The 12114-nt window shown below is 39.7% G+C and overlaps 1 protein-coding gene across 2 annotated transcripts in view; it reads right to left on the bottom strand.

Annotated features, from left to right (window-relative positions):
* LOC102787390 (BCL-6 corepressor-like) overlaps window positions 1-11659 on the bottom strand; it is a 68051-nt gene extending 56392 nt beyond the window's left edge. For both annotated transcript variants that reach the window (XM_087836060.1, XM_006800348.3), the window contains exon 1: window positions 10901-11659. The gene's annotated coding sequence lies outside the window, so the exon portion shown is untranslated. The remainder of the gene's footprint in view (window positions 1-10900) is intronic.
* Window positions 11660-12114: the final 455 nt, after the last annotated feature.

Below are 12114 nucleotides of genomic sequence, written 5' to 3'. Positions count from 1 at the left end.
AAATCCCATTTCTACATCCTATATCTGTGATCTTATTATTTCAGTCATCATGAAAAGCTACATCACAGGTGAGGGTGACTTAGACAATGATGACTTAGACCTAAGGGGGTCTGCATCAGCAGATACCTGAATCCAAATTATGTACACTGGATTGTGAATGGAAAAGGTTGGATTTGTATGTCCTTACATTTAAGCCCTTAAATGCCTAGTGTGTTGTATTTCATGCCTTTTTTAATGCATTTTTGAGACTTTACATCATCAGTGTGATTTTTCCCCTCGAAACCCAAACCTAATTACACACATACATTAAAAAAAATGCATTTTTAAGGAAAAAAATGCTAGATTTAGTAAATAAGATACAAATTAAAAGTAATTTATGGAAATTAAAACGTAATTATTTTTTTAACACATTTCTCAGATGGTTCAATAAACTCTCAATATTACAAAAAAAAAAAGATTTTTCCACAATTATTTCATATTTCAGGCTTTCAGGGTTAAGAGTACAACACAGAGCAGGGCTTGCAAAATCGTTAGCCCGATGTCCCGGGGCTAGCGATTTTTCCAGTCGGGCTACCAAAATCTAACTCAGCCCTGGCCGTCGGGCTATCATAGGAAGGAAAATATATGTCTATGCTTTTGCATTCTTTCGCCAATGTAGCTGAGCAATTATGTCGTTGGCATCGATGAGCCACTGTCAATATGTGACATATTGAAATCGCGTTTGAATTTGCGCTTGTTTTTTTGCTTTCACTTTCATTTTGCGATCGCGCGAACGGTGTGTAGAGAGCAGCAGCACTGATTGGTAAGTGACGATTAATTGCGCACCAATTCCTCTGACTTCGTCTTATCACTCATTAGCTTACTATTCAAACATGACAAGTGAAATCTCTCGCAGCAAGCTTAAACATGTGAGAGGTTGAGTGCGCAAAGAATCGCTGACCATTATGTAAGTACGTGTGTAAAAGCAGCAGGATTTGCGCTGGTATTTTAGTTCTGCTGAGCCAAATAAGACAGGTCAGGGTGAAGAAGGGGCAGCCAAAGAAAAGCCTACCACAAAACGGAAAAGTTAAATCAGACTATGAGGCAAAAAGAAAGCACAGCTTTTTTGGTTTCATGGACAAAATAATTTCTGTGGCTGGAATATGACGAGCTAAATAACATGATGTTCTGCCAGGTGTGTTGTGAGTTTCATTTGATTTCTGAGTCGACAAGCGCCTTTGTTACTGGGACCAGTAATTTTAAGAAAGACCCCGTCAGAACCCATGAGAAATGCAAGAAATGCATTATTGCCCAGTCTGCAGTATCTTTCCCAGAACAAACAGCAATTGCAAAAAACATACTAAAAATAAACCTGAAAAATCTGTTTAGAACAGCGTGCTATGTTGCAAAGAGTGAACTACCTTTGGCAAAATTTAGCAGTCTTTGCAAACTTCAAAAAGCAAATGGCCTAGATCTTGGTTCTACTTGCCTCTTACCCGTGACTTCAGTGGAAATTTCAGATTCAGTATCTGACACAGACTGATTCATGTTCTACACAGTTCTTACAAGTTCATAGAAATTTCTGTTCAATTTGAACCAAGTATTTGAGTTGATGATTGTAATTTTTATACAGTTGTTGTAATTTTTATTTTAACAATTTTTTTGATTAATTTTTGTTTCCATTACAATATTATACTTTAATGTATAATATTGTAATGGAAACAAAACATGAAAAAAAATGCTTTCTTTTTTATTCGGGCTACTTAAATTAATTTTGGGCTACCAAAAACTGAAGAATGCCTGCCCGAAGGGCTACCAGAGATTTTGAAATTTTGCGAGCCTTGCAGAGTACAAGAAAATCAAGGCTTTTATGTTGTTGTGAATTAGCTATTCTAGCTGATTCTCAGACTAAGATGTTATACCTGGAATCTTCAAGAGCCCTGTTTGCTTTTGTGAGAAAATCTGACGAACACCAAAATTACTTTGCATTTCTCAGCCACATAATTTTCTCTTAGATGTCAAAATCTCAAAGATAATGGAAACTGCAAGCCCTTCTTAGAAATATTATGTAATATTTTAAGCCAAATTGGAGCTATTTTTTAAAGAAAGTCTCGAGAAAATGCAGCATATGACAACAAAATGCATATTTGACATTTATGTACGACTTTTTCAGAGTGGCTTCGTCCCTTATTCCTCTTCTTCCTTTATAAGTTACTTTTTCAAACTAAGCACATTTAAATTGTTGCTCGGATTAACTTAAACTACTCAGACATTTTTAGTTATGACGTGAGTGTATCTTTCCTCTTTTAGCTGCCTTCAGTTACCCATATGTTTGGAAACATCTCTAAAATCTCTCCCTCCTCTCATTCCCTCACAGATGTAGATGTTACAGTTGCGAACGTCAGCTCCAGATTGCTGGGTTTGCAGCCAGCTGCACGTGGAGCTCCTCTCTCAAACTCCTGATGATCCAGCTGTGCTGCTGGCCACCGAGGCCAATCTGAGCTGCAATTTTCTGGACGCGTTCATTACCTTCGTGCTTTCCGCTCAGCTTTGTTTTAATTTTACGAGACGAGAGACTGAGATGAAACTTTAATGACCCCTGCAGGGAAAACGCTGTTTATTTAACCTGGATTTATCTGGACTGCCCTGCTGATCGCTGGGAAATCTCTCTTGTAATGAGAAAGGAGGAAATAAAGTCCCTTTAAAAAGTACTAAAATCATCATAAAACCCTCCTGTTTTAACCTCAAACTGAAGGCGATAGCTAAACATAAGGATTGATTTTCATTCATTGATTCTACCAGGATCTAAAGATCACATTCATCTTTTTAGATTTCGATGCCTGGTGCAAAGCAGTATAAAAGATCTTTTTTTGACCTAAGGATTGCAAGAAATACAGAAGAGAGAGTGGAAAAAGGCATGGCTACTGCATAACAGAAGGCCACATGGGATCAAATGAAGGCCATGTCCAAACTAATACGTTTTTGTTTGAAAACACATCTTTTTCTCTCTGTTTTGGCCTTCCGTCCACACTGCGATGCCGGTTTGGTCAAGGAAAACTGAGCTTTTTTAAAACGCTCTCCAAAGTGAATACATTTGAAAATGTAGTTTTTGCATCGCAGTGTGGACAGCGAAAACGGAGGCTTTCGAAGACGATGTCGCATTTTAGTCATATGATGCAGTCATGTGACCAATTCAACTAAGATGGCAATGGGATTGTACAGCAGTTGTTTTGTTTGGTCTCAATTTTGACAGCCCTATTAAAAATTAATAACAGTTTGTACATGATCCAGATAGCTTTTCTTCAAAGACGACGGAATGTTTACTCAGAGCTGTTGTTCAGCAACTTTGTACTTTTGTGTTACTCGCAGCAACAACTCCACCTCATTGTTGGTCCATTTAAAAAAACTCGGTGTTTTTCCCATCTTGCCATGACATTTCAAAGAGCTGGAAAATAAATAAATGACAGACGGAAATGACGCAGGTCGAATCGTCTTACGTTTCACGCATCCACAGTACTGCAACGTAAACGTTTTCAGTGTGCATGAAAACGATTGAAAACGATAGTGTGGACACGGAGCGTTTTTAGACAAAAACACTGCTTTCAAATTTATCTGGATTAGTGTAGAAGTAGCCAAAAATCTACTTTGCCCAAGATTTAAATGAGTAGCTGCAAAGAGAATGAGTCTGCCCCCAAAACTGGATTTCTTTCTTCTTTTTCAGAAACACAGTGAGAGGTCTGGAAATATTAGGACCAGAAAAAAAAACAGCTGAAAGCCCAGGAAAATCTTTGGGAGATTCAGCAAAATATGTGACTTCAATTAAGGTTCCCTAATTGTTTTTAAAACTGATTACTGGTGTATGTGACTTCAGATAGTGATGCTCCATTATGGTAACAATAAAAAAAAAAAATCATGACAGTTATTTTGGTCAATACTGCAATCACAGTTACTTTAAGACTTGTTTTTTTAAAAAAGAATAAGCCTTGTCTTTTGTAATTTAGTAAATTTCCTCGATCTTTAATTATAATTAAGCTGGATCGACTAACTAAACAAAGAAATACATAAATAATTGTGAGCTGACCTAAAGCTCACAATGGGGGAGAGAAGCTGAGTTTCACATTCTCTTCCTTTACATTTTCCCTAATGTGTGTAATACATTATTGCAAAACAGAATGTGGCAGAATAATCTCAACCGGCTTATTTTAATAAGCAAATGAAGACAGAATTACAGAATTAAATTTAGCTGATTGCACAGCTCTACCAGACAAGGCCTGAAAAATAAAACTATAGAAATCAAAACCACAAAGATAATCAGTTAATGAACGAAACACAAATAAAAATGACTAAAATAAATTTTCAGATGAGTTTAAACTTTGAAAAACTCTCTCACAGCAATTATGGCTGTAATCCGAGTACAGACGGTTGGATACATTACATAAGCGGTATTTTTACACTCTGGGAACCTTGTGGGTTTTACATGATTTAGGAAGAAGTACTGAAGTGTCGCAGCAAACTCAGAGCGTGAGTCATTGCAGGAACACAACAAGAGATAATTCACTGGGCTGAGAGAAATATTCTGAGAATGTGACACTGAAGAAAATCAGACAGAGATATAAAGAAGCGCTGACTCTTTCAATAATAAACAGCATGTGATTTCTACCACTAGGGGTCTCCAAAGCAAATAATACGACATATCTTACTGGTGTTGGAAAGAAACACGGGATTATGGGTTTATTGTTCTCAAAGCCAAATCGCTGCCAAAGAAATCTGGTGCAGGCTTAACATCACGGTTTGTTCAATCTAAATAGCCACATCTGATGATAGTTAACGTATTGCTAGTTTACCTTATGATGACCTGACAACTAGCAAAGATACTGTAGCTAATGTAACCCAGTGAATTTATTTGTGGGTAACTGGACAAATTTTCCAACTGGCGACCCACCATCCAATAAATGGTGATTCCAAATATATCTCTGAAGGTGGCTTGGGTGTTTGTTCTCTTTGGGGTTAAACTGGACAAAACTAGCAAGCTGAGAGCCCCCGAACATAGGGGGCTTATTAAAGGTTTGCTTGTTTTTTTAAATACTGATACACCATCATTTTCTTTCTACAATACTGTACAAAAATCTCTAGCCACCCCTCATTTCTTTATATTTTGCTTGAAAAATTGGAAATAGGTGCAGTGATTTGTTGAAATACCTGCAAACATACATGGAAATACATTCCATAAGGCAAAAACAGTTCTTGAACAATTTTAACAAGCTTAAAATCAATATTTGGTATGACCACCTTTATTCTTCAACACAGCCTTAACTATTTTAGGTTAGCCTTCTTGTCATTTCTTTAAGCAGTTTTCAGGAATTGTTCTCCTGGCTTCTTGAAGGAGAACAAAGCCAGACCAAACCTCTTCTTTGGATGCTGGCTGCCTTTGGTTCTGTTCTCTATCAAGATGATCCCACACTGCTTCAACAACGTTTAGGTCTGGGCTCTGGGGAGGCCAATCCATGACTGATTGTTTTCCCTTGTGTGCTTTTTCTACCCAGGTATGATTTTACTGCCTTGCAGTGGGTTTCAGATCACAGTAATGCTCAGAAATGCCAGTGGTGTTGTCACTCAGATCCCCAACACCAGTGGCATTTCAATCTTGTTTTTTCATTAAGTGCCTTAACAACAACAGCAACAACAACAATAAAACAAGACTTTCCTCTGAAAATGGTCAGTTACAACCCGCAGCCTGAAAATGAGTGAAAAAGCAGCCAATGTCCAAAGAAAGAGCTTCAGAAAGCCTGAAGAACTTACAGCTGCTAGGTCTGGTTGCTTGGAAGCAAAATATAAAGTCATGAGATGTGTCTCAATCATTTTGCACTGTGCTGCATGTTTGGAAATGTTTTGACTTAATCATAGACTGTGGACAAGCAAGTTGACATACTCCATCAAACGATGGTGCTTCTTTTAAACCACTCACATTAATCCAGTCTAATCTTGTGGCAAATACCGAGGTCAGGTAAATTTAATTTAAGACTACTATTGGCCAATACTTTGTGTCAGTAAATAACCAAGGCTGAGGTATTGGTATTATAACTGGCAAAAATTGAGCCTGTCCACCCAGTTTGATTCTGTGAAAAACATATGAGCTGAAGATTTGATCAGGAATCAGAAATTAACCCCATTCCCCTCAATCGCAATCATGGAATTATTTTGGTTTTCAAAAGGACCAACCCAGCAAATTATAGAACAAAAAATGCCTTGGTTAAACATCTCCGTATAAACAAAATTTAGCTATTAAATGATCCACATTCAAAAACACACTTCAAATGGTCCATTTCTAACATTGCTATTTCAATCTTCAGCACCAATCAACTGGACAGAGCACTCTAAAGACATCTTTGCTGGTGTTTACTACAAGAGAGACTCAAATCAGGGTAGGCCCAACTCAAACTGCTATTGCCTGCTTTAATGGTGCTTTTCAGGTTTATGCTTTCAAACTGACCAGAAGTCGTACTTTTAAATTAGCAAAACAAAAATAGAAAAATCATCTAAAAGAAACATCTCCAAACAAATCATTAGACAATGCACTCTCATAACTTGGTTGTCTCATTAACCTGCTCTGTGGGGAAGTGCACTACTGTTTCCACAGGTCAAAATAACCACACTAAAAATAACCCACTGATGCACACTTAGGTACTCTCTAAGCGTGCATCACCTCGGGAACTGTTCCATCAACTTGTTTTATTTTTCGTATGCCTTCAAATTACACCAAGAGCCTTTCAGAAGGAGCAATTAGTCTGCATGGGGTCTTTTAATTTTAAGTTTCATCAGATTTTCTGTACTCTTTCTGTGTACAACTTCCTGCTCTGTACAGCAACATTAACACACACACACACACACACACACACACACACACACACACAAGGCTCTGTCTTTCATGATGTTGAGTGCTTGAGATGAACTCCAGAGCATCCTGCTGTACATCCAGAAATACATGGGTGTTATAGACTCCATGTCAGTAAGTCTTGTGTCCAAGTCACTTTAATTCCACCATAAAGTAGGGAGCACAAGCAGGGCTGGACTGGGCATTTTGACTAGAGACTGGCCCACCAGGTATTATAGGAAAAACCATAAAGCCTTTGAATGAAAACAAACGCTGTTGTGACAGTGATGAACACTGTCTTGCTGGTATTTATGTATTAATCCAATAAACTTAAACCTACACCATCTTTCCTATTCTGATATTCTAAACAGTACTTAGCCGAAACCCAAAGACTGCTTGGTCTTTGGGTTAACCTCCTAAACCATCTATAACACATGGTGGAAACCTGAAATTAAGACAGAGAAGACATGATCATTACTGGATATTAAAAATAATAAATGACAGATTTAGTGATATTTTCGTAAACTATTTATTTACCACATCAATGGCAGGGCAAATATCTTTTCTAACATGGCAACCTTTAAAAAGTGAAAGGAGACAGAAAGACAGGTGAGAAAGAATAAAACTTACACACAGTACTGGTACGGTATCTAGAAAATGTGGGAAAATACTGGCTTCATATACAGCACTTTCTTCTGAAGAAATTATGATGGGACCCTAAAAAACATTACTATGTACAATAATGGATTTCTATACATTTTACAACAAATGAAAACATTGGTTGTAAGATTCAGATAATTGTTTAATAAAAGCTAGACATTTTAAATTAGAATAAGAAAGAAAAGTATTTCTTTGTGCCCCCCTCTCCCCGTTAATGCCCTACCTGGTCCCCTGGCAAAACTTTGCTAGACCCGCCCCTGCACAGTTACTAGCTGTCAGCTACTTAGAAAAAGGATCCTGGTGTTATTTGTCTCTCAGAAACAGTTCATAACTTCCCTTCAACTCATTCATGTCCTGTTGAAGGTAAAAGGTAAACCTGTTTCTCCATCACCTGTTCAGCTCTGATGATTCAGTAAGGACATCTCCTGGTTTCATGTTTCCCTCTCACTACATATCCAAACCGATATTATGACCAGTAGCTTTACAGCTGTGGCTCCAGCAAACACCAGCTGATACTAGAAAGTAATATTAATTAAATTCTAACAACAGCTTATCAAGCTTAAGTGCTGCTGTTGTTTAGCGTGACATCCGCTGGTTTTCTCTTTCTGGCGCAAAGTGGGCGATAAACAAACAGGAGAGACGGGACTTGCGACAGAAAAGCTGATCAGCTGATCATTGATCAGTTTCATGATTGAAGTAGCAACAGGAGAGGGAGGGGGAGAGGATGAGAGAAGAAGAGGCAGCTGTGCAGCGTAAAGACGCAGAATAACTCCAACTTTGTGTCTTTTTTTTTTTTCTAGCTGAAGTCCGGGACAAATTCGCGTTCCTTTTCACCTCAATACGAAACGCGTAATATTTTCTCTGAATACGAGACGATTCCGTTCTCTAATAACTAACCCTATGAATAAAATAAAGCACCCGCCCAGAAACTTCGTCATGCTAGCTAGTACGCAGTACGAGTTTTTGTAACTGACTGTAAAAAGTCAGCACAACGAAAATAAACTCCACCTAAACTTGGTTTATATCTGACCCAGATAGACTGCAGGTCATAACTTCTCACCTGAAGTTCAGTTCACCTGATACTCGGCCAGCGGCCGCCTCGGGTCTCTTCTCCTCCTGCCTCAAGTTTCCCACCTTTACAAGTGGTGGAGACCAGCCACTTGCTAATGTTACTGAATCTGTGGAAGCTCTGGCATAGCCACCACGAAGCAATTGAGTTATTTTTACACATCTGCCAGCATCTGGCCAATCCACCGCCTTTCACTGTTTATACCGTTACGTAAAAAACCAAAAAAAACATCGGCCCACAAAAACAAAAAATCACCATTGGCCCCCCAAGCAAATACCCGGTATGCCCGATGGCCAGTCCAGCTATGAGCAAAAGGTTCTTTGCAGACCTTGTGTGTACGATTTTTTTAGAGTATAAACTCGTTCTCAGAGTCTCTTTATCGAAAGCCCACCTTCTGCGCGTGTCCGTCAGGACCTCAAAGAATGTTCTGTGGTGTCTGCAGGTGTCCACATGCAGGTCTTCAACTGAGTCTAACCCCTGCTTAAGCCTGGTGGCTGGCATGAGTAACCCAGGAAGTAGACTGGGTGTGGATGAGGTTTCATTCTGTCCATCAATTATACCAAGAACGCTTCATAAGCAGTGCACATATGTTCTTTTATTCTGGAAATTGACTGGATTCTTTGTGCTGGTCCTGTGTTCGCCCTCTTTTGCTTTGTGCAGCAAAGGTGTTATTTTTACCTGGGATAAAAATTGTTTGTCACAATATGTGCATGCGCTCCACTCCATGTCGCTTAAAACAGTGAAAGGTCTACTTTTTATTTACAGAGAGTAGCAGCATCAGATAACCTAGTTAAATTCCAGTACAAAAGCCGCTTTGCAGACTCTCCACGTTTGAAAGGCTCCTGATGAGACTCAATGCCATACAGAGGACAAACCAAAGGTATGACTTCAGAGGTACATACCTGGGATTCAAGATGAGGAGTGCGTCAGATGTAATTGCAAGCTTTGCCGTAGTGATCAGCAGCTGCGCCAGAACTAAAGTGTGAAACAGCCGCACTCGAGTATTCCCGTGTTGTGCTCCTGTGCACTCTTACCAAAATCAAAACTGCTCGACATGGATGATGCTGCAGGTCGTGCGAATGCTGAAGTGGTCCAGAACAAGGAAGGGAGGCGACACCAGAGTTCACTAAGAACAGAAGAACTGCCAACAAAACCCCCCAAAAACCCCATCAAATATCAAAAGAATGTAGGACGAGAACGCACGGATTTCATTGTTTTTAACACAGAGAACACACTGTAGTTCTCTGTCGCTGGCTGATGCACAAGCAAGAGTCGTCCACAGACCTGTGGCATCATATTTTTGATGCTGACCCCACCTGACAGCAGAAGCTTTTGGCCAGTAGACTGCCAGTTTGTGTCTGCACTCAGGCTGTCAACGAGCTTCCAACGCTGAACCATAATTTCCCCATTATGTACGACTTTTACTTCTGCATAGAGCCCAGGTGTATCCTTCCCACATGGCCAACAACCTTGCTATTGCGAGCATTTATAGTTGCGGTGGTGAGCAAGTGCTGCTCTGCAATTTAGGTGCTAAAACACTAGGCTGGTCGTGAACTTTCACTCTTCTAGTTGATCCATTCTCTTCCACTCAATTTGAAAAATGACAGCAGAAGAAGAAGTAGCTGGAAGAGTACAAGGAAACAACGGCAGGCAACTGTCTCCGCGCAATGTGTATCTACATTTCTGGGGAGGTGCATGTCAGGTTAGGGCGAAGGTAGTTACGACATACCTGCAGCATAGGTTTACTGAACAAAAGTAACAAGGAAACTACACCAATGAGAGGCAACTAAATGAACAGCATTGTTATATGACACAAAAACATGGACGGCACACATCTGCAATGATGGTAGCACACAAGTGATTTCATGAGAAACTTTAATGTGGAACGCTCTGAAAAGGTTATAACAAGTTATAACAAGGTCACAAGAAAAGCAGCAAATTCTTACATTTAGAAAACTCTAAAAGCTGTCCTGAAATAAAACACAAACACACTAGGTCAGGAGATAGCGCTCTCTGCGCTTGTGAATGTGACAAAAAGTGCAATAAAAGTCATAAAAAAATGTTGGAGATGAGCAGGAAAATTCTCAAACTGCAGGAAAAAATTATATCAGCAATGTAAAGAATATTTTCTTCAGTCTGAGGAATATTTGAGTGTTTTAAAGTGAATTAAAAGCAGGGTAATATGAAGACGTCAGTGTCTGATTATTGGTGCAAAGTTATATACAGACATGTTAATCATCAGTGGAACATTAGAGGATTAACAGAAGAGTTTAAATGTAAACTTAGCTCTGTTTTATTTCAAAAATAACTCTAAAACTTACCGTGTTCTTCTCCTGAGCTGTAAAATCCAGTTTTTCTTACTTCCGACTGAACATCCATCCGCTCGAAGCAGGTGAGATTAAAACGAAAAAAAAAATCCCATCAAGGTAAATAAATCCACAAATCCATCCTCCTCATCGATCCGCCGCGTGCGGGCGCAGGACGGGGTCGTGTGCGCGCACGTGCACGCTCATGGACACGCTGTCAAACACTCAGCGGGGTTCGGTTTCCTCCCAGAATTAAATTAAAAATAAAAGAAGATTAAAAAAAACGCTCCAAAGTCATTACAAAGAGCACGAGCGCGTCGTGTGCGCACGCGCACGCACAGGTCACAAACAAGGTGTCCCGTGCTGCGCAGAACTCCGCTGGAAAAACGCCAAATTTAACCCCGAACAGCAGACACGCACACACACACACACTCACAAACACACAGACAACCGCGCACACCTGGGCACGCACCCACCGTCCTGCACACGTGCCGTCCGGTACCGGACTGAGCCCTGAGTGCGTATGTGTGTGTGTGTTTGTGTGTCCCTCCGCGGAGTCCCGGCTGGGAGCGACAGCAGCAGCGGATCAGATCCAAACACTTTGAGCCCCAAAACAAAAAACAAACAAACAAAAAAAAGGAGATAAATATCCCTCTGGGTGCCTCGCGCGCAGCTCGCGGGTTATTCCACCTTTCTTTTCTTTCTTTGCCGTCCCGTCGTCCGTGCGTCTGCTGGGTTTATCCCGCTCGTCCTCCACCTCCTCCTCCTCCTCTCCACCCGGCGCTCTCTTTTCTGTTTTCCTCCACGCGAACACGGACTCCCTCTCTTCCCTTTTTTTCTCTTTCTCTACGTCTTTCTCCGCCGCGCTCGCGCTCCACTGTCAAATTTCACTCAATTAACAAATTTCGGTTCCGGTAGGAGATTCCAAAATAAAACCAAACCGTGTCGTTTGTGCCATTTTCATGTGAAAGTAACCGATGTGGAAAAAAGTGTTTCTTCATGAGGCAATTTTATTTCCCGGTATTTTTTCTGTTATTGCTGTGAATGAAAAAAACAAAACAAAACAACAACAACAAATAAAAGCCACTGCAACCTAAATATAAACACTTTAGATCTAATGTAAGTATATATACAAATATATATATATATATATATATATATATATATATATATATATAATTATTGTACTATGTTTATATATATATATATATATATATATATATATATAT

The sequence above is a fragment of the Neolamprologus brichardi genome, chromosome 23 (genome assembly GCF_056152115.1).
Source record: "Neolamprologus brichardi isolate AB-2024 chromosome 23, ASM5615211v1, whole genome shotgun sequence".
Taxonomy (NCBI): Eukaryota; Metazoa; Chordata; class Actinopteri; order Cichliformes; family Cichlidae; genus Neolamprologus; species Neolamprologus brichardi.
The sequence above is the reverse complement of the archived record's forward strand: the minus strand, read 5'-3'. Positions and strand labels throughout refer to the sequence as shown.